At 36.3% G+C, this 24033-nt stretch overlaps 1 protein-coding gene across 1 annotated transcript in view; it reads right to left on the minus strand.

The window, feature by feature from the left end:
- The window catches only part of INVS (inversin), a 160595-nt gene that overhangs the window by 100489 nt on the left and 36073 nt on the right, over nucleotides 1-24033 (minus strand). The gene's annotated exons all lie outside the window — the stretch shown is intronic.

Consider the following 24033-nt stretch of genomic DNA (forward strand, 5'->3'; position numbering starts at 1 on the left):
AAAAAAAAAAAAAAGCAGAAAACAATGACCAGCCTTCAATGCATAAACCTGAGGTAACTAGGGTTTACATTTTGATATACCCTCTTCCTGTCTCTTATCTATCAGGAATGTTTCTTATCCTCAGATTGCACTTAAATTTTGAAATGCTCCATAATCATGCCTTAGTTAATATTCACAACACCCCTTTTGTGAGAGCTGGAATTACTGTCGCTTCATAGATGAGAAAATACAAATTCAAAAAGATTAAACTATGGGTTTACTTTTAAAAGATTATCAGATAACATATATGGCAGAAAAAATGTCACTAAATACCTGGTTGCCTGTGATTCACAAACTGTGATTTAGTTTCCTGAAAAATGGTAAGTTTGGAGATGGCTTCTGGGATTCTTTCGAATACTAAAATGCTATAATTCTAACCTCTTGTATTATCACCAACAGTTTCTTTTGTATATAGAATCCGTAGTGCCTGGTGCAGTGCCTCATACATAGCGGGCATTAGATAAATATTTCTAAGTGAATAACGAATGTATTACAAATTATAAAATGGATAATTATGTTATGGAGGCTATGAAGTTAAATAATACAAAGTGGTTTGTCAAGTATAACATAATTATAATTGATTGTTATTATTGGTTACTTGTAATAGAAAACAATACGAAAGTAACTACTCATTCTACAATAGAGATTAAGTTAAGATATGCCAGCTTTAAAAAAAAAAAAAAGATGTCACCTTTTTGCAGGAATCTAAGAAATTTACTATGAAGTTTATTTCTGTATTACTCTTTGTTCCAGTATAATTCACCTTATTCGCATCAATAACCAATTTAACTGACTGTTTACAGACAGATGGAGAGACAAATGACAAATTAGTACTCCCCAGGTTTGTGGCATGGACATAAAAAGTGAATTTATTTTTCAAATACCTTTTATAGCCATAGCCTTGCAAGTAGAAGACATCTTATCTGGTTTACTATTGATCCAAATGACAAGGCTGAGCATCAGATTAAGGATATGTCAGAAACCTGAAAGAAGGCTACCAATGGATGCAGCAGGATGGTAGCTTCTTTCAAAATGATCTATTAAGGCGACGGTGTTTACAAAAGCAGTTGAGAAAACACAGCACAATATACTGGGTTGTATCAAGGAATCAGCAGAGAGCCCATAAAAACTTCTAATATTAATGTGAACCTCCATACCCCAAATATGATCACATTTATTTCCAGCAATAAAAACTATGCACATATTTTTTATGACAAGACCGTGCTTTTTCTTCACCCACATCCTTTTACTATTGCCACAGTTCCTTTCTTGACAAATAATGGCATTCCTAAGAGATGATATCTGTTTTAAGACGATGGGAGATAGTATCTAATTAAATTGTCTGCCAACCGGAAAGGTGAAGTGCAATTCAAGAATTTAATTCTAAGACATCTTTGGTGATAGTGAACTATGACTTAGCTAAGTGTGGTAATGACCAAAAAATATCATGCTAAAATGCAGTCCTGAGAAATAAAAATTCCAAGAGTGTTTCTTATAGATAGTACAATATTTTGTGTAAAAAGAAATGTCCTGGGGATAAAATACCACCATGCTTAAAAAAAAAAAAAATGTAGCAAAACAAAAAAAGAAACCTGATCAGAGGTGGGAAAATCTGTCTTTTGTGATCACCTTGGGATTAGCACTTCTTTAAGGAAAATCCATTACTTTCTAGACTAGAATGAATTGAAGAATTTTGTGAGAATCATGGGAATAGAAAAAGCTTCAGAAAATTCCCCTTTCAGATGGCTTTAGACGGACTTGAACTGGTTTTTCAAAACCCAGAGTGCTCTAACCAGTTTCAAGAGACCAACATTTGACACTGTTATAGACTAGATAGAGAGCGAGCTGTGGTCTAAAACTACTTAAAACATTAGCAAACCACTCAACTTTTTAGTCTGCCTTTTTAGCTAGCATGTCACACCTTCTGTAGCCATGATAAAATCTGTTTTAATCTATCACCAGCTTAAAAAGTAGTGAATATAAGTTTAGCTGCATTATCATTATTAAATGCTGAAGATTTTATTTTTAAGTAATCTCTACACCCAACGTGGGGTTCAAACTTACAACCCTGTGATCAAGAGTCATATGCTCTACTGACTGACCCAGCCAGGTGCCCCAAGGCATTGTTTTTAGATGTGATGAGTGAAACAGCTTTCCAATTCCCAAAGTGTTTTACCGATCACCAGTTCCTTAAGATGTTATTAGTTTAAGCTTTTAAAAATATATATATTGAGATCAAATAATTATGAGAAATCCCAGCTTAAAAAAAAAAGTCTTCATTGTATGACTTCTCAGAGCCTTTAAGATGCTAATATGCATTGTCAATTTCCAAGAAGGAGCACGCAGTATTTCCCAAACTTATTTGGCCATGGGACCCATTTTCACACAACATTTCATGAGAATATTGTTCTAAGGAAAGAGCTTTGGGAAATGCTGCACAGAATGATTTTCAAGGTCCTTTTAAGCTTTTATAATTTTAATTATTATTATTATTTTTTTGGTAAGTAGCAAAAAGCTGCTGAATACCTAACCTCATTTTTCTTGGATAGAATAAAGTTGGGGGGAAATGCTTGAAAAAAAAAAATTCTCACAAAGCCAAGAAGAAAGTTACTTGAGGCTACAGTTATCAACAAAAACAAGCTAGGGTAATAGCTAATCTAAAACACTGAGAACGAATGCCAGAAAATGTGGCAGGATAACAAAATTAATAAAAAATGTTTTTAAAAAGACAAATACCTGCAGCTAGGATTCTTTCCAATCAAGCCTCCTTTCAACCTCCCTTATCAAGAGTACCCAGTATTTACTTCACAATGGCTAACCAAATGCCAGAGGTGCCAAACATCAAATATATATTGGACTTTATGTTTTGCACTGTAGGAGATAGAATTGCCTATAGCTATGGTGAAATGCCTATCTTATTATCCCCCACATGCCTTGCATTCAGCCTCTTCAAGCCCATCACATTACTTTTATGCTCAAACTCCCAATCACATCCTTAACTCTCCTTTGCCAATGGATAAGAGATATTGCTCTGGTTAGAACCAGGTGACAGTAAAAGCTCAGAGCTTCCAAGGGCAGTCATGCACATCTGAGGAGGATTTCTGGTAGCCCACAATAAATCTAGTTAGTCCAAGGAGACTACATTTATGAATGAGTCTGCTCAGTAATAGACCCCAAGTTCAAGAATGACTTTGCTGACCTAACAGTAGAAGAGTCAATGGAAATGACAAAACTTTGGAGATGCAGCAACTTCTTTAATTCTGAAGGCCACCAAAATGAGTAAGCAATGTCCATAGAAACTACTGTGAAAAACTGAAAGATTTAAGCTATAGACAAGTTCCAATAGGGAGAGAGAGAAAGGGCATGGAAGAGAGAGAGAAAGAAAGGAAGCAAAATAAGAAAAGAGGAATGAAAAAATTCGGATTAGATAGGAAAGAAAGAAATTTGTATGATGGAAACTCTAATCTATCTCTCATTCTTTTCTGTAATTTCTTCCATGTTTCTAAAAAAAAATGCCATGGCCATTCTGCTTTTCAACCTTTGCTCACTCTGTTCCCTCTGCCTGAAATTCTATCCCCTATTCCCATTCCTTGTCTAAGTTTGACCATTTCATTAGGGCGTACCTGAAATTTCAATTCCGCCATGTATTAGGCAGGTTTAGTATAGGAAACAGTAGCTATTTTAGGCATTCTGGGCAGGAAGAATTTTAATACAGGGAATTATATGCTTAGAAAAGAATCAGAAGCACTCTAGCTAGGCTTTGAGGAATGACTCCCTGAACAATGCAAAGTCACCATTGTGACTACAATATTAAGTTCAAGGCAGGTCTGTAGCTGCATCAGGAAGTTAGAATAAAAAAAGTTGCTGTAGTAATTGCCTCTCAACACCTGGAGGAAGAATAACAGACACAAGAATGTCTATAAAAGCCTCCCTTGATGATTGTTCCCACCTGTGAAGCACTTACAGCCTGGCTTTCTTTATAAGGGACACTCAGCATACTAATGCTGTCTTGTAAGATTAATACCCTCTTCAAGTATAGGCCCATTCTCCTTATCTTGGGTATAAAACCCTTCCAGCAAGAATCACAGTGTATATCTCTAGTCTCTTCCTCCTCTGATCAAATCTAACTCAATTCCTTGGGATAGTTGTTCAAAGTATTAATAAATTGCTAGTTCTAATCAGATAATGCCTTTGCAGACCATAGCTTTCCAGTTTAGTGTAAAGGAGTATAAGCCCAAGATTTCCAAGGTAATTATGATTTTCAATCTTGTATCTTATGTGGGATGAAAGATTAAAAACCAATTGTAGAAAAGGAAGGCTACAGTTAGCATGTGGTTGAGATTTCTTTTTTCCTTTGCAAATGGAAAGGAGAAGGAGAAAATGACTTGGTAGAACAAATGGACACATTTCTATTACCTCTAAAATCACTCTCCATGCTTGACCAATGGTAAGTTTGCTTTTATCTTTTACTTCTTTGGAGGTGATTCTCTGTAGTGTGTCTGCATGTCTAGTAACTTGGATATGTTTTCAAGGATGTCTGCAGAGTAAGTCGCCTAGGAAGCTAGAGGTATTATCTCCCTTCAGGCTGGAGGGCAGATTTGCTTGCTGGCCGGGATAATAAAGACAATGTCTCACTTAGGGGCAAAGGTTGGGTCAGTTTGCTCAAAGTCCTGATGTAAGATTAGGGTTTTTCTAATTTCGGGTTTCCTCAGGTGTGACACAGACCTACTGCCCGTGCAGAATCTACTGGACCTGTTTCCACATCACCCCTAGAGGACTTGGGGGCAAGGAGAACCAATGCAAACATGAAGCTCATGCTGCCTGATGTATCATGAGTACGATACTATCTAAATACATTGGGTATCGTGGTCTCTTTACTAGTTGACTTCATGTGGCAAGCACATGAAGTATTTTCAGTATTTTCCTTTTAATTTTGGTTTTCAGCAGTTTGCTTGTTGCTAATAGCTGCAACAGCTTGACTGCTTGACAGTATTGTCTTTTGGGCGAGTACCCATCAACTATGTGACAAATAAATGAGTGAATGAAATCTGGCTGTAGCATGGAGAATGGTTTGAAGAGAAAAAGACTTGAATCAGGAAGACTGATAAGCGAGTTCAGTTGTTTAGAAAATAGATATGGTGGGGGCGCCTGGGTGGCTCGGTGGTTGGGCGACTGTCTTTGGCTCAGGTCATGATCCTGGAGTCCCTGGATCAAGTCCCGCTTTGGGCTCCCTGCTCGGCGGGGAGTCTGCTTCTCCCTCTGACCCTCCTCCCTCTCATGCTCTCTGTCTCTCATTCTCTCTCTCGCAAATAAATAAAATCTTAAAAAAAAAAAAAGATTCTCTCCCTCTCCTTTAAAAAAAAAAAAAGAAAATAGATATGGTGGACTGGATTAGGATAATGGAATAATAAAGATGATAAAAAACAGCCAGAGAGGGAGACTTCAACTACGCATAAAGACTTCTCTAAAATCCTCAGCTGACCCCTGAATTTGCAAATGCAAATTCTGCAAGAAGTCTGCAGAACCCAACAAATGGAAGGTTGAAAAAGCTGATAAGAGATTTCAGCTACTACTCAAGACAGAGGAGACAGCATTTGGAGTTTGAGTCCCACCCCTTAGGCTTTTCATTGAAATCTCAGAAGAGCCATTCCTTAAAAGTACAGACATTGAACCAGGTCTAACATATTCAACTAAAGACTGTGGAAAACTGAAATATTCAACAAGTTCAGTGTGATTAACCAGTTTTAATTGCCTGATAAAACAACAACAACAAAAAATCAACATTCTTGAGAGGAAGATAACAAAATCAAGATTCCCTACAATGCATGATGCAAAATTCTGAGTATACAATAAAAAAATGACTACATGTGAAAAAAAACCCAGAAAAATAGGACTCAGTGATAAGAGAAAAAACAATTAATATAAGGGCACTGGGGTGGTTTGGTCAGTTTCGCATCCAACTATTTTTTTTTGGTTCAGGTCATGATCTCATGTGTAGTGAGATAGAGCCCACATTGGGCTCTGGAGGCATCTGCTTGGAAATTCTTTCCCTCTGTCCCTCCCCCCAGTCTCTCTCTTAAATATAAATAAATAAATAAATAAATAAATAAATAAATAAATAAATAAATCTTCAAAAAATTTTTAAAAGAACCAAGTAAAATTCTAGAACTGGAAAGTACCTCTGAAATGTAAAAATCATGGAATGGATGTAATATTAGCCTAGATAGCAAAGAAAAGGGCCAGTTAATGATAACATAGATCATAGAAACTATCTAATTTGAAAAATAAAAGCAAAAGATTTAAAAAAAATCAGTAGAGCTTTAATGATCTATAGGACAATGTAGAAAAATCTAACATATGTGTATTTGTCCCAGGTGGAGAAGAGAGAATGGGACAAAGTATTTAAGAAATAACTACTGGAATTTGGTTAAAAAATTCTACTTTTAGATCCAAGAATCTCAGTGAAGCCCAAGCATAGTTAATACAAAGAAAACTACTGCTAGGCGCATAATAGGCAAACTGCTGAAAACCAAAATTAAAAGGAAAATACTGAAAGAAATCAGAATAACAACAACACCATTACACACATGAGAACAATAGGAATGATGGTAGATCAGAAACAATGGAGGCCAGAAGACAATGGAATGACATATTTAACTTACATTTTATGGTAAGTAGTATAATATTCCAATGTGATAAGTAAAGAATGCATAAGGTCAACCCTAGAGCAAGCTCTTAAAAATGATACATAGATATGGGGCGCTTAGGTGGCTCAGTCGGTTAAGTGTCTGACTCTTGATTTCGGCTCTGCTGGTGATCTCAGAATCGTGAGACTGAGCCCCAGGTCGGGTTCTGTGCTGGGTGTGGAGCCTAAGATTCTCTCTCTCCCTCTTCCTCTGCCCTCCCGACTCCCTCTCTAAAAAAAAAAAAACAACATAGATATAGCTAAAAATCCAGTAAAAGAACAAAAACAAAATATTAAAAAAATATTTGATTCCAAGAAAGTACAAGAAAACAGATTGAGAGGAAGAAAAACAGATGGCTCAAACACAAAATGAAAATAACAAAATGGAAGACTGAAACTCAGCCATACCAATAATTCATTAAATGTAAATGGACTAACATTCCAACTAAAATGCAGATATTATATGATAATATTAAAAAAAGCAATAATCAACTTTATGCTGTCTATAAGCAGTGCACTTTAAATATAAAGACACAGATAGGTTGAAAGTAACAGGACGGAAAAAGTTATGCCTGGAACAATAATCATAACAAAGCTGGACCGGCTACTTTCATATCAGATAAAGTACACAATAAGGCATGTACACAGATATGTACACAGTTTCAAAGTATCTCCCCCCAAAATATTTATTAATGGCAAAGATAAAAGAATACCTCTACACGGAGAAAAGCAAACACTACCTTAACTGAGCAAGTGAACATCAGGAATGGGAAAAACTAAAAAAAAAAAAAATATTGTATGATACCTGATAGGATTCAATGAGAAGAACACAGCACCACTTCTATAATATCTCTGCTGAGATGAATAACATAAATCTAATTATGAAACATGTCCTAGATAATCTAATTATCTAACATGTCCAAATTGAGGAATATTGCATAAAATATCTAGCCATTAATCTTCAAATGTATCAATACCATTAAAGCTGAGAAAAGATTAGGAACTTTTCCAGATTGAAGGATATTAAAGAAACTTGACAACTACATGCAATGTGTGATTCTGAACTTAATCTTTAAGGATACTATTGGGATAATAACAGAATCTGAAAATTTGATGGTAGTACTATATCAATGTTAACTATATGATTTTGGTGTTTATATTACGATAATGTTGAGGAATGTCCTTATTTTTTGAAAATATACACAAAAATACTTGGAAGTGGTGAGGTATCAGGTCAGCAATTCACTCTCAAATGGTTCAGGAAAATAAGTTTGCTGCAATATACTTATTTTTCTGTGTGACATGTTTCCAAAAAAATTATTGAAGTTAATTTGTACATAAGGATTTGAACACCACTGTCAACTACATTTGCTTAATATTTTATAGAACACTACACCCAACAACTGCAGAATACAATTGCACATGAAATGTTGACAGAATAGAACATATCCTGGGCTGAAAATTAAGTCTTAACAATTTGAAAAAGACTGAAATCTTATAACACATTCATCACAACAGAGTAAAATTAGATAATACAATATCTGTAGAAAAACTCAAAATATTTGGAAATTAAATACTTTTAAAAAATAATCCTCAGTTCAGAGAAGAAATAATTATGGAAATTAGAAAATGTTTCAAACTTAAGGACAATAAAAATACAAAATATCAAAACTTGTGAGTTGTAGCTAAAGTAGTACTTGGGAAATTTCATAGCCTTAAATAATTATATTTATACATTTAATTTAATTATATAAATGCATGCTTAAGTAATTATAGATAATATAGTATACATAAATATATGATAATATTTTACTATAATTTTACAATAAATTATTATTCTATAAAAGTACTGACCTAAGATTCCAGGATAGAAAAGATGAAGATTCCAGTTAGAAAAAGATGAAAAATTAAACCCAAAGTAAGTAAAAGTAAGGAAAAGTGAATAAAAATGAGGAGAATTAATTGGATTAGGAACTGACAAATAATAGAGAAAATAAACAGAGCCAAAGTTGCTTTTTTGTATTAATGTATACAAGACTGATCGAGGAAGAAAAAACAGAAAAAAACCCCACAAGTTACTAATATCAGCTATATTCATTTTCTACTGCTGCTGTAACAAATTATAACAAACTTAGGGGCTTAAAATGACACAAATTGAGGCGCCTGGATGGCTCAGTCGTTAAGCGTCTGCCTTCGGCTCAGGTCATGATCCCAGGGTCCTGGGATCGAGCCCCGCTTGGGCTCCCTGCTCCGCGGGAAGCCTGCGTCTCCCTCTCCCACTCCCCCTGCTTGTGTTCCCTCTCTTGCTGTGTCTCTCTCTGTCAAATAAATAAATAAAATCTTTTTTAAAAATTAAAAAAAATAAATGACATAAATTTATTATATTACAGTTTTGTAGGGTCTCACTCGACTAAAATTAACATGCGGGACAGGGCTGCATTTCTTCTAGAGGCTCTAGGAGAGAAACTGCTTTCTTGCCTTTTTCTCACTTCTAGAGGCTGCCCATATTCCTTGGGATGTCCAGCCATCAATCTCCTCACTCCAAGTTTCTGTCTTCACATCCCCTTTGCTGAGGCTCTTGCCTTCCTCTTTCTCTTGTAAGGACCCTTTCAATTATACTGGCCCGCCTGAATGACCCAGGATGACTTTCCAATATCAAAAATATTAACTTAGGGGTCCTTGCGTGACTCAGTCAGTTGAGTGACCTACCCTTGGTTTCAGCTCAGGTCATGATTTCATGGGTTATGGAATTGAGCCCTGCATGGGGCTCCAGGCTCAGTGTGGAGTCTGCTAGAGATTCTCTCCCTCTGCCACTCCCCCCACTTGTACACTCTCTCCCTCTTAAATAAATAAATCTTTAAAAAGATATATTAATTACATTTGCCAAGTCCCTTCTGCCATGTAAGGTAACATATTCACAGAATCTGAAGATTAGGAAATAGACATCTTTGGGGAGCCAATATTCTGTCTATCATATCAGGAATGAAAGAGGGGATATCACTACAAACATTAAAAGGGTAACAGGGAAAAAGAGAGAACAATTGCATTCCAATAAATGTGACTACTTAGATGAAATGGACAAATCACTGAAAAAGACAATAAGAAGAAATATAAAATCTGAATAGCCTAGATCTATTAAAGAAATTCAATTTGTTATCAAAAAACCTTCCCAGGGTGCCTGGGTAGCTCACATGTTTAAGCATTTGACTCTTGGTCACAGTTCAAGCCCCACATTAGGCATGGAGCCTACTGGGCAAACCCCACTGGGCATGGAACCTACTTTAAGAACAAACAAACAAACAAAACATCTTCCCACCAAAATTAGGAAGTTAAAAACCATGAGGTCTAAGTGGGTTTACTGGTAAATTCTATACAAAATTTAATAAGGAAATAACACCAATCTTACTCAAGTTTTCAAATAGAAGAGAATGAAACAATTCCCAACTTGTTTTATAAAGATTACTTAATCCTGATGCCAAAACCTGACAAAGATATCAGAAGAAAAAAAAACCCAACTAAACTATAGATCAAAATCCTTTAATGCTGCTATAAAAATCCTCAAAATATTAGCAAATTAAATTAAGCAATATATAAAAAGCATAATACTTAATGCTTAATTAAGGACTTAATCCCCAGAATGCGAAGTTGGTTTCACACCTAAAAATCAATTGACTTAATGAGCAAAATTGATTAAATAAAGGAGAAAAATCATGTGATCATCCCAACAGATATAGAAAATGCATTTGACAATGTTCAACACCCACTCTTGGTATACATTCTCAGCAAACTAGAATCAAAAGAAAATTTTCTTCATTAGTGAACCAATTGTCAGTTGCTTGACTTTCAACTTCAAATCAACTCTTCTTTACCCTGATTTGTGATGCTGGAGTTAGTAACCATTTCTCCTTTCCTAGCTGCCACAAAATTTGGCATTATCAGTAGACGATGCAGTGGGAACATTAAGTTTCCATCTGGTATAATTTCCTTTCAGCCTGAAGAACTTCCTTTAGTTTTTCTTATAATGTAGGTTTGTTTGAGATAAATTCTCTTAGTTTTATTTGTCCTTCTTTTAATTTCATTTTGGAAAGATAGTTTTACTACATTTAGAATAGTAGGTTGATAGTTTTCTCACTTTAAATCTATCATTCTACTGTCTTCTTGTATCTATTGTTTTTGAGAAGTATGCAGTCATCTGAATTCATGGTTTATCATATTAGATTATGTCTTTTTCTTTGGCTGCTTTCAAGATTTTCTCTTTATCTTTGGTTTTCAATAATTTGACTATGGTATTTCTAGGTGGAGTTTTCTGTCTCTTTATCTTTTTGGTGATCACCAGGCCTCTTGAATCTTTAAATTTATGTCTTCACCAAGTTTGGGCAATTTTTGGTCATCATTTTCCAATTGTTTCTCTGTTCCATTCTCTCTTTTCTCTTCTGATCAACTCATTGCAAGTATGTAAGCTCTTTCAGTATTGTCCACAATCAATGAGACACTCTTCTTTTTTTCCCTTCTTAATAATACATTTTTTTTTCTTTTTTTAGGTTGGATAATTTTTCTTTTTTTTTTTTTAAATATTTTATTTATTTATTTGACGGAGAGAGACACAGTGAGAGAGGGAACACAATCAGGGGGAATGGGAGAAGGGGAAGCAGGCCTCCCACCGAGCAGGGAGCCTGATGCGGGGCTCGATCCCAGGACTCTGGGATCATGACCTGAGCCGAAGGCAGACGCTTAACGACTGAGCCACCTAGGCACCCCTAGGTTGGATAATTTCTATCAATCTGTCTTCAAGTTCATTCACTCTTTTGTCATTTCCATCCACTAATAAGGCCTGCCAGTGAAATTTTTATTTAGATATATTTTTCAGTTCTAGAATTTCCATTTAGTTCTTTTTTATAGTTTCTATTTTCCTGTGAGACTTTCTATTGGTTTTTCATTAAGAGCATATTTTTCTTTGCATCTTTGAGCACAGTTAAAATAGCTGCTTTAAAATCCTTGTCTGCTAATTATAACATCTGGATCACCTTGCAAGTCGTTCTCCAAGATTTCCTTTTCTTTTGAATATGTTATCACAAGTTCCCTGTTTGTTCACATGTCTAATCATTTTGGATAATATTTTGGACATTGTAAATGAGAGTCTGGATTCTGTATATTACATTGAAGAGTAATTTTTGTTTGTTTTAGCAAGTAGTTAATTTGGTGAACTCAAATTCCAAACTTTGTTTCTTCTACATAGGCAGGTAGCAGCTAAAATCTCTGATGAGTTATTTTAGCCTTAGTTTGGCTTCCTGAAGTTTTCACCACGTATATTTAGATAAGGGATCAGCCAGAGATTTTGGCAATTTATATGTAGAATTTGGGGCTTCCCTTCCTTGGGTCCCTCTATTTGGGAATGTCTCTCTTGACCTTCAGCCATTGCCCCAAATACTGCACTCTGATTTCTCAACTAGTATGAATATAGATTTCTCTTTAATTTTCCTCCCCCTTGAAGAACTGACTAGGTCATACCATAAAAGCAGAAACCCATCCAATGCCATTCTTTTCTTCTTCCAAGAGTTGATTCTTTCCTAATTTCTGCCTGCTTCTGGTTACTCTTCAGTTCCTCCAGATAGCTGTTTTTATATTTTGCTCAGTTTTTAAATGTTGGTTGATGGTTGATCAACATGAGCTAGTTCACCATAACCAAAAGGCATTTTTTTTTTTTTTAAAGATTTTATTTATTTGAGAGAGAGAGAGCATGAAGTACAGAGGCAGAGGGAGAAGCAGACTCCCTGAGCAGAGAGCCCAACGCAGGGCTCAATCCCAGGACTCTGAGATTATGACCTGAGCCCAAGGCAGATGCTTAACCACCTGAGCCACCCAGGCATCCCAAGGCATTGTTGTTTTAAAAAGCTCTCTGGATAGTTAAAAACCACTGTACTAATCCCAATGATGGAAGAAGTATTTAGGTAGTGTCAACCATCCTCATAAGTAACACTTGACTATCTACCTATTTTGGATCTCATGATGCCAATAGCTGTCCTTAATTAGAGACCAACTATAATCTTTTACACAGTTCAACATTCCCTCCTGCTGAACTCCTATAACCAGCTGGGTAACATACATTCTCCCAGAGTTGTCCTTGTCCATGCAAATGGGACCAGTATCAAGCTTCTGTCCTTTCTCACTATTATTCAAATGCTATACTTCATTAATAATCCTAAAGTTAGGATAATAAAAGGCTTTGTAGAATGGGTAGTATTTTTTTTATTTAAAGATTTTATTTATTTATTTGAGAGAGAGAGAGCACAAGTGGGGTGAGGGGCAGGGGGAGAAGAAGACTCCCTGCTGAGCAGGGAGCCAATGTAGGACTCGATCTTGGGACTCCAGGACCATGACCTGAGCTGAAGGCAAACACTTAACAGACTAAGCCACCCAAGCGCCCCAAGAGTGGTATTTTTAACATCTCTGCAGAACTGAAAATGACGGAATAATTTGATTCAAGAATGTTGGATATTAAACTGGATCCAGAGCTAATTCTGACAATACTAGCACAATAATTCACTGTTTCATGCCCCCAAACACACAAATATTATAGCACCTATTATTTATATTTGTACTTAGAGCTGAATTACAAGGGCATACAAAAATAAATTTGAGGAGACTCTGTACTCTTTGAGCTTACAGAATACTAAGAGTGGATTTGTTCATGAAAAACCATAAGATAAAATAAAAAGTGCTAAGATCCATAAGAAAGAGTCTAATGGTATTCTCAGAACTGTTACCTGATTGTCTTGGTCATTGCCTCTTACTTCAAAATGACTCATTTGATCTGTCTGAATACATTTTTTTCTCTACCCAAAGTACTTATCAGTTTCAGATTCAAGTCAAGGCTCTTCAGACTATATGTCCTTTAAGAGAATCAAAGGGTCCTTTCAAATAAATTCCTTTTGAATTCATTAATTTATTTAATGCCCATAAGAACCTTTTGAGATAAGTACTGTCACAAATTTAAAGAATAGGAAACAGAAACCCAGAATGTTTATGCTTAAAACTTGCCCCAAATCACTGTTAGAAAGAAGCAGAACCTGTCATGAATCTAGCTCTTCTGACTTCCAAGTCTAGTCCATTGCTTTTGTCACTTACAGGTAATATATATCAGGCAAAAGAAGTAGGTTCATGGAGAGGTTTATAAAGAAGGTCAAATGGACTGATGAAGTCAAGGATGAGGCCTCAGGAAATGTATTTGAATTTGGTAACCAGAAAATCATTGGTGAGTTAGCTGCATATCCCTTTCCTTCAATTTTCACATTTTAAATCTAACCTTTCAATAAAACTTCAAATCTACTCACAGTTTTCCATGTAGAACCCTTTGTAGTTTGACCCCATTTTACTTGTCCAATATCATCTCTCCATATTTTCTACCTCATATTCAATGATCCATATATATTAAACCATATATTCTTTCCCTCCCTGAGAGCAATACAAGAATATTCCAACGTATTCCTGGAGTGGCCTTTCCACCTCTTTCCCCTGTCATCTAGCATAGATGTTATCTGTTTAAGGAAACCATTCCAGACCACAATACCTCAGGATGGCTTAGGTGTCCCTCCTGTATTTTCCCATGATATTCCTAGGCTTACTCCTTTTCTAGGATCTAACATAAAAATACTATAATTACCATTTACCCTGTCTGTTTTCCCCACTAAACTATGAATTCCTTAAGAACAGGCTTATGTCCTGTGTATGGTTATAGTCCCAAAACTTAGCACAGTAGCTTTTGCATAAGTATTTGTTAAATGAATGAACGGCAAAGATTTGAGGTGTTGCAAAGCAACAAAATATTCTAACCTGACCTCAAGAGCAAAGACTTTGATTATAGGTCATAGACAGTATGTTCTGATCCAAGACCCTAATGTGAATCTAGCTATTTAGACACTGAACTTCTTTTGCCAGGATATCAAGTTTGTCTCTACCACTTCCTGTGAACAATTTTGCTTAAGAAAATGTGGTTGGGGCACCTGGGTGGCGTAGTCGGTTAAGTGTCCAATGCTTGGTTTTGGCTCAGGTCCTGACCTCTCGGTTGTGGGATTGAGCCTGCTCTGCCTCATCCCCCGCTTGTGCCCTCTCTCTAAAATAAATAAACAAATCTTAAAAAAAAAAGTCATAATTATACTTTCACAGATATAGTTCTAGAAGAATTGCATAAAATCTGAGAGATTTCTGCAACCTTGGATAGTTGTTTTGAAACTTTAAATTTTTCTTGCTTAGATCAAGCAAAACAAGTACTTTAGATAACCACAATTCTAAGTGCTTAGTCCGCAGCACTGAGACTTGTGCTAATCTTCAGTGTGGAGTACAAAGTAAGATCATGGGATCTTCAAGCTAGACCAATATAGGGAGAACTTAATGAAATATTTGTAATGGTAATGAATCTCAGAATATGAAGGGCACAATGAGGTCACTGGGTTCATCCATATAGTATCTAGTTTGTACATCCATTCAGTTCTTTTAGAGTACTTTTTTGAGTCATTTCAAATTGGTTGGCAGGGCTTTGAATGATTATAGAAAAGAGATCATATGGATATAGAGATGGGCTGAGTGCATAATCCATAACCTGGGAATGCCTATTCACACACTCTGGACATTACTGTCAGTTCACCTTTATTCAAGACCTTCATTAAAATATACCTACATACACAGATGATGCTTACAAATGCTCTCTGTTACCTAGTATATTTTAAAAACATTTAAAAATTGTATATGTTTTTGGATAACAGCAATGCACTAAATTTAATTTGTACATAAAGAATGTATATATAGGAAAACTATAAATATCACTTATAACACTGTATTTAGAATTTATCATTGTTAACTTTGTTCCATAGAATTTAGTGGGATTTAATATACACTTGGCCATAAAAAGGTGATATTAAGGGCTCTATACGTTGGAGAATAAGTCAACTGATTTCTTTCCAAATCTCTTCTCCATTCATACTCCAAATGATAGCATTATAGCATTTAACACATACGTAGGAGTACATATAGAAGAGCATAAGTATATGCGGGGGATGGGAGAAGAGATTTTGAGACTGAATTGGATATGATAGCACTGGCATAATTTAAATCCAATCCTGTCACTTGTTCTAATTTGCTAAGGAAAAAAGAAGAAGGCATTCCTTGGAAAGAAGCAACTTAGCCAATGTATAATTCTTCTTTGGGTTAGTTCATGTAGGAATAAATGAAAGATTTTGTTTTATAAGGAACCACATTTCTAAATGGGTATGGGAGAAAAATATCATCAAATATCCACACTTCATTATTAACTCATCTATCCTTTTAATTTAATGTCTCACTTGTTTTTCCTAATAATAGCGTTAAAGATGCTTATCACTTGTTAATTCTGACAATGAGATGACAACTTAGACCATTTCTCCCCACAGTTTCATTTTTAATCTCCATTTAAGTGGTTCACCTTCTAGCATGACCAGAGACAAAAGGAACCAGTCTGGACTTGTACTGTGTGTGTATACGTGTGTGTTTTGCACATCCAGGCTTAGAGATATCATTTAAAGTTACATAGATTTATTATCCAAAGGGACATCTAATTAAATAAAGAAGGGGGCACATGTTAGCTGGGCTGACTTCAGGATCTGTTCCTTTGTATAAAAGGGCTTTCACATGCCTTCCTCCTCCATTCTGAAAGCACACGGTTCCTTCTTCCCTTCACCATGAATAAGGCCGACATTTGACAGCTTCACAAGGCTGACAGGGTTACCCAACAGCCCACCCTCCCTATTCTCAATCCAATTAGACCTCTAATCCTCCAGATGAAAGGCCCAACTGCTCACGTTCCTCATGACAACGACAGCTATTGATTATTTGTCACTGCAGCTAACACCTTCCCTGTCGAGGCTGCTCTGACAGAAGCAAACCTACCAAATTAGACAGCACTTTATCTGCCCTGGAGGCCAAATGGCACAACAAGTAAAGGCTAATAAATGGTATAAAAATGAACAAATCATAACATTATGACAGGCTGATCGTTGCCAGCAGCCTCCCAGCTCAAGTTTGATGTTCTGTTAGACTTGCTACTTCTCTTTCCCCTCTGCTCTAGCTCCAACTTTGACTGAATTAAAGGCCAGAACAATTAAGGCATTTGACCAGCAAAGATAAGCCAATTGAAGTATCACCAAGGGACATAAATGTCAATAACTGACTGCCATTTGTCAATACAAACATTCTGGAGATGCAAATGCTCAGGCCTCTGCTCTCCACTAGGCTGCACTGACTCGCTTTCCAACCAGAGTCAGCTCACATGGCCAGTCTGTGGCTATTTAACCAGAAGGAAAAAAAAAAAAAGAAAAGAAAAGAAAAAGAAAAATCCAGTCCCAAGAGAGGAAGTATTCTACGAAGAATAAGCAGGAGTCATAGGGTGGGAGTGGAGGGTTGTATGAGAAAAAGAGATAGCAGAGCAGGGCTCTTCTTCCTTGAAAATACAGTCTAATATCAGACAACTGGAATGTCATCATATGTTTTTAGTCAAGAATACATGCATAATGTGAGAAGTGCTAGACCACCTGGGAGAATTAATAAAGCTGTAACTACAGAAGTAGACTCATTAATTTAATGAATATTTTTTTGAGCACCAACTGTGCACCAGGCACTGTTCTAGGCAATGTGGAGAAATGGTGGGGGGGAAAAGGCCCCCCAAATCCCCAGCTTCGGGGAGTTTACACTCTAGTGGGGTAAGAGACAATAAGCAAGGCAAATAAGTAGAACATACAGTACTTTAGATAGTGTTAAGTGCTAAGGAAAAAATAGAGTAGGGGGAATAAAATGTGTGAAATGAGGGACTATCAGGACAGCCAGGGAAGGCTTCACTGAAACAGGGACTTTTAAGTAAGAACTGATGAAAGTGAGGGAGTTTGGGGCGCCTGGTTGGCTCAGTCGGTAAAACATGCAACTCTTGATCTCAGGGTCGTGAGTTTGAGCCCTACACTGGTATAGAGCTCACTAAAAAAAAAAAAAAAAAAAAAAAAAAAAAGGAGGGTGAGGGAGTTCAACACAGAGATATCTATTCTTAGCAAAGGGAAAAGCAAATGCGAAAAAACCTTGACGCAAAAGCGTTCTTTTCCTTTTAGAGGAACAGCACCGAGGCCAGAGTGGGCTTATGCAGAAAACACAAGGGTAAGATTAAAAATAAAGTCATCTAGGTAACTGGAGATTTAAAACATATAGGGCTTTATAAGTCATAGGAAGTGCTTGGGCTTTTAGTCTGAGATAAAAAACCCTTGGAGAGTCTGGAGCAGAGACTGACATGATTTGACTTGAGTTTAAAAGGCTCATTCTGGCTGATGTCACGAGCACAGACTGCAGGGGGCAATATGAGAAGCCAGAAGGCCAGTTAGGAGGCCACTGCAATAATCCAAACAAGGCTCCTACTTAATCCAATCCAAGATGATGGTTGTTATGACCAGGGTAGTAAGTAGCAAAGTAGGTGTTCAACAATGGGTGACTTCTGAATAAATTTTAGTACGTAGGGTTGATAAGATTTGCTGATGGACATCAGTCTCACACAAGACAACAGGCCTTTGCATAAAAAATGGGCACCCAATACATGTTACTTAAATTGAATTCTTTACCTGGCAGTTCAATTAAAAATGCTATGTCTTGAAGCAAGGGAACTGTGTCAAGTCAAAATTTGAAAAACCAACTTAAGCAAAGACTTTGGAGTCAGACAGATCTATGTATTGCCTTCTCACTCACACACTTAATGAAAAATTACTCAAGCTCTTTTAGTTTTGGTTTCTTCATCTATATAATGTGATATTCTATGATTCTCAGCTGGGTGAGAAAAAAGAGGAGAGATGTAAAACACAAGAGGTAAAGTTAAGAACAAAAAAACAAATCTTAGTCCTGAATTAGAATAGGAAGTGACAAAATGACATTTTTATTAAAAAAATAGTTCCAAGCAGTGACCACAGTAAATACTTAGAAATAATCACCAGCCCTGTAAAAGTGAGAACGCCTAGACTCTAGATTATGGTCTCCAAATACTTTTTCCTGCTTTCAAGAACCATGGATCCTTGGAGAAATGGTGGATTCCAGGTCTGGAGTATAAAATACAGAAATTATGAAACTAATGTAATACTGTATGTTAACTATACTGGAATTTAAAAGCTTAATAAAAATACAAAGATGAACCTGGAATATTTGGTCATAGCAGATAGCAAGGAAGCTATCAAAAAATAGGATCATGTCAAAAGGATCCAGGAACCAACTTGAAGGACTTCTCATAACCAAAGATGGAGTCATGTGAATATCAATTAAGGATAATAATGTCAATGAACTGATATGGCAACTATGCTAAAATGATGCCAAAAGTATCCTGTGCCTTGTTCATGATGATACTAAAAAGGAAAAAAGGAAAAAATTAATTGGTCATCATGGGAGAATATATTTCCTTATTTTAAAAACTGGTAAATAAAGAGAAAGAATCAAGGATTAAGTCTTCCTTTCTTGTATCAGTGAGTAATCAAATAGTAGATAAGGGGAAATTTCCCGTTGATGAATTATCCCAGCAAACAATTGTAGAAGGGAACAAGTTAACTATACCTAGAGAGAGAATCAACACGATCTAGACTGAGACCATTAGTTTGGACTGAGACATCAAGTTAGGGAAGGAGTTAAGCTACAATTACAAAAAACTGCAAGAAAAAAAGAGAACTAGAGGAGGAATCCATAGATTTAAAAAGCCTTAAAAGACAAAAACCAATGTCAGTTTATAACTTATTTGGATCCTGATTCCCAATTCAAACAAATGTAAATAACCAAACAAAAACATTTATGAGACAATATAATTTGAACATGGCTGGACTATTTTATGATACTATGATATTAAATAGTTCTTGTTAAATTTTTAGTATTATAATGATCATATTTAAAAAGAGTCATTTTCTTTTGTTTTTCTTTTTATTTATTTATTTCTTTTAAAAGATTTTATTTTTAAGTAATCTCTGCACGCAACATGGGACTTGAACTTACAAACCAGAGATCAAGAGTTGTATGCTAGGATGCTTGGGTGGCTCAGTCGGTTAACTGTCTGCCTTCAGCTCAGGTCATATCCCAGGGTCCTGGGATGGAGCCTCACAGCAAGTGCCCAGGCGGGCTCCCTGCTCAGCGGGGAGTCAGCTTCTCCCTCTCCCTCTGCCCCTCCCTCATGCTCTTGCTCACTCTCCCTCTCAAATAAACAAATAAAATCTTAAAAAACAAAAACAAAACAAAACTGCCTAGTATCCAAATTCTTCCAGCCTTGTCCTTTGTGATTCTCTGAGGGAATGGTGTCCTGTCGTGCCTTATCTGCTCTTTCATCTTGGTGGCCAAGGTCTCGCTGACAGATTACCTACTTTCTCATTACCACAACTCAGCATGTTTTGGACTCTAGGTTGCCTTTAGCTCCACTGGCTGGGATACTGCCCACAATTCCTGGGTGGGCTTTCTTTCATGTTCTGCCTGTCCTAGGGATGTCCTCAGCCCCACATACTCTAAGTCTAGCTTGTCCACTGTCAACCGCATTACAGGTTCCACTACCGATAGACCCGTGCACAAGATTCTACACTTTTCACTCCAGGAGGTCATTTTAAAATATTATATAAGAATACTTCTCATTACTTTTTACATCTGCACAGCGCTACATCATGAGGACATACTCTTTTTATTCAACCAGTCCTCTAACAGGACATTTCCCTTCATGCTCTCAATCACAAATAATGCTGCAGTTAAATAGCCTTGTGCATACATCACTTCTTATTTTTTTTTTTTTAAGATTTTATTTATTTATTTGAGAGAGAGAGAGAGCACAAGAGGGTGGAGCGGGAGAGGGAGAAGCAGACTCCCCGCCGAGCAGGGAGCCCGATGCGGGACTCGATCCCGGGACTCCAGGATCATGACCTGAGCCGAAGGCAGTTGCTTAACCAACTGAGCCACCCAGGCGCCCCCATCACTTCTTATTTTTACCAGGGTATGCTTCTAGAAGTGGAAATGTTGGGTCAGAGGTAAATGCATATTCTGGTTACTTTTGCTGGCTACTGCTGAGTTTCCCTTCTTAGGGGTTGTACATGTTTTATTCCCTTCAGCAACAGTTTTGCCCCAGAGCACTCTCAAACTTTTTGACTTTTGCCAACCTGGCACATGAAAAACATCTCATTGCAATTTTAACTTGCATTTCTCTTGTGATGAACAATGTTGAGCGTATTTCCACGTATTTAAGGGCCACTCACATTCCCTTTCTTGTGAACTATCTATTCATATCTCTGGCTCATTTTTTATAGAATCATTGGTCTTTTTCTTCTCCGTTTTATGTCTTAGGGCTATTAACCCTCTGTTAGTGACATAACTTGCAAATATTGTTCCCAGTTTGTCTTTCTTCTTTTTCTTTGTTTATGATGTTTTTTGCAAGTAAAAGTCTTTCTTATTTCTATGTAGCAAGCATATTTATTAATCCTTTCCTATCCCTTCTACATTTTGATTTATAGATAGAAGGTTTGCCCTGCTCTTAGATTATGTACTGTAAACCTTCATGATATAGTAAATGCTTTGTAATATGTACACACATTACCATTCAATTAAATAACAATGTAAAGTCTGCACCTGTGTGCGCATGTAGATACACATACACAAACTCGCATAGATTGTATTAGTTCACAATCTGCACAACATTGACATGACCAGTTACGTACATGGTTAGAAGTTTAGAGCCATTACTTCAAATTCATATTTTAGCTCAAATTCCTAACAAATGGTTTGCAAAGAATCAGTTTGATGAATGACAAAGAGACCAAAAGGATTTGAATAAAAAATTTAAAGGGATATAAACCATGTCTTCTGAAATCTAAAACTGTTTGAGATAAACAGAATATACTCAATAAGTTTCTTGAAAATGAGTAGTTTTGTTGTTGAAATGTTAACTTTATGATGATTCAGAATCTGAAAGACTTTAAATATTTAGACAAAAGTTGATTTTAATATTTCAAGATGATAGTGCAACATGATATAGATTAAATACTAAAAATGTATTTGGTAAATGAATGAATGAATTACTCACCAGAATTGGAGTGGTGAACAAGTGGATTCTGATAGAGTAAACAAAATTTTTCAAGGGGCCTAATTACCACTGATGACACAGTTTAGACAAGTATAAGGAAAGAATACAACAAACTTTTAAATTGATGAAGTTAATTTTAGTAGTAGTGTTTCAATGATTAAGCTTTTCTGTAGGCAGGATCTATTTTGATATCAAAGATTAGGATGAGACTTCTGGTGACTCATATGGGGGAGAGATGACAACTATACTGAATGACAGACTCAAGAATCAAGAGGACCTCCAAAGGTTGTATGATGAACCCAATTCCATTCACCAAGTATTAATTATTTGTTAAGTACTAGGCACTGGAAATAAAAAATATGACTATCACACTCTTGCTGATATTTAGATGTTCATTGTTGGTGGGGAAATAAAATGCATAAACAAATAAATATCTTTCGGTGGGATAGGTGATGTAACAGTGGTTCAATATACAAGGTACTGGAGGAACAAGGAAAGGAATGGTAAACTCTACCTAAGTACGTCTGGCAAGTTCAAATAAATGAGTAAATATGGATATAGTAAGATGCTACATTTGGGTCCAAAACCATGATATGAATATAGAATTAGTTTAAGCAGTAGTAAGCATAAAGCGAAATTAGAAGGTTTTTTTTTTTTTTTTAAGATTTTATATATTTATTTGAGAGAAAGAGGGTGAGCAAGTGAGAGAGAGAATACAAGTGGGGGGAGAGGCAGAGGGAGAGGGAGAGGCAGACCCCTGCTGAGCAGGGAGCCTGCTTCCAGGACTCTAGGATCATGACCTGAGCTGAAGGCAGATGCTTAACCGACTGAGTCACCCAGGCATCCCAAAATTAGAAGTTTTATTTGAAAAATTTTCAATAGGAATCAACTGCATTTGGTTGCCAAAATGATAATGAGGAAAATCATGGTGTACTCTGTGCTCATCAGACTGGCATTGTATTCTATTCTAGGTGAGGGATTTAGGCAACTATATATATGCATATATGGTGAAAGGGATCAGGATGGGAAGGAGACTTGAGAGCATATATGAAGAAGGAATAAAGACATAGATAATAATAAACCTGCAGAAAAATTTTTTCGCTGGGCTAGGATGATTATTTTATTAATATATATGTCAGATCATGTCACTCCTTTCTCCCAAACCCTCCAATGCCTGCTCATTTCATTCAGAGCAAAAACATATTCCTGAAAATGGCCAAAAGGCCCTATAGGATCTGACTACCATTTCTGCCATGTCCTCATTACCTACTGCTTCCCTTGGCTCACTCATTAGAACCATGCCCTAGCTCCATTGTTATTCCTCATATATTCCAGGTATGCTGCCATTTTGAGGCCTTTGTTCTAACTGTCCCTTCTGTCAGGAACAAAAGAAAGTTCTCTCAGCCATTCACATGGCTAACTTCCTCACCTCCTTCAAGTCTTGTTTCAAATGTCACTATCTTAATGAAAATTATTTTGATTACCTTATTTAAATTTACACCCTGCTCTCCCCAGTCACCTCCTCCCTGGCTTTCTGGACCCCCCTTACTTTGGCATTTTGATTATATTTCTGTTATTATATTAGTAAATGATTATTTGGGCTTTGTAAAAGCTTAACAGTCAAAGGAGGTATAAAGAGCCCTATGATTGGTCATAGGGAAAATGCCGTGCCTAGGGGCTGACAATATTCATACTGTAAGAATAATAGACACCCTGATTCCCTCTCATTCTCTTTTGAACAGTAAAATATAAGTAGGTAAAAAAACAATAAGAGAAAATTATATGAACAAATACAATCCTATGGCATAAGGAGGCAATTATCAAATTAATGCTCAGATTTCCTTTGGAATTGATGTTAGACACAAAATTAATTTTTAAAAGTTTAAATGAAAAGTAAATGGATCTGAAGTTCCTTTTTATCAGCTGTAAAAATATTCACTGGCCCTGTGCCCAGAGTTTAAAAGAAATCAGCATGAGTCTAATGAAAAACAAGCTGTAGGTCTCAGGGAAATTCAATATATACTCTTTCTTTTCCTTTTAGTTTTTGATTGGTTTCCATGGGAATCTAGGCTTGTGGGGAATCTCTAATCTATTCATAGAAAGCAGATGCTTGTATTTTCATGACTTAGTAAAACTGGGGGTCAGTGAAGAGATAAAGATGATTAGAAAATGACCATGGTTATAGGAAACAGGAACATGTTCAAAACAAAATTCGGTGAGCCAC

The sequence above is a fragment of the Mirounga leonina genome, unplaced genomic scaffold (genome assembly GCF_011800145.1).
Source record: "Mirounga leonina isolate KUSES-001 unplaced genomic scaffold, KU_Mleo_1.0 Mir_170, whole genome shotgun sequence".
Classification (NCBI taxonomy): domain Eukaryota; kingdom Metazoa; phylum Chordata; class Mammalia; order Carnivora; family Phocidae; genus Mirounga; species Mirounga leonina.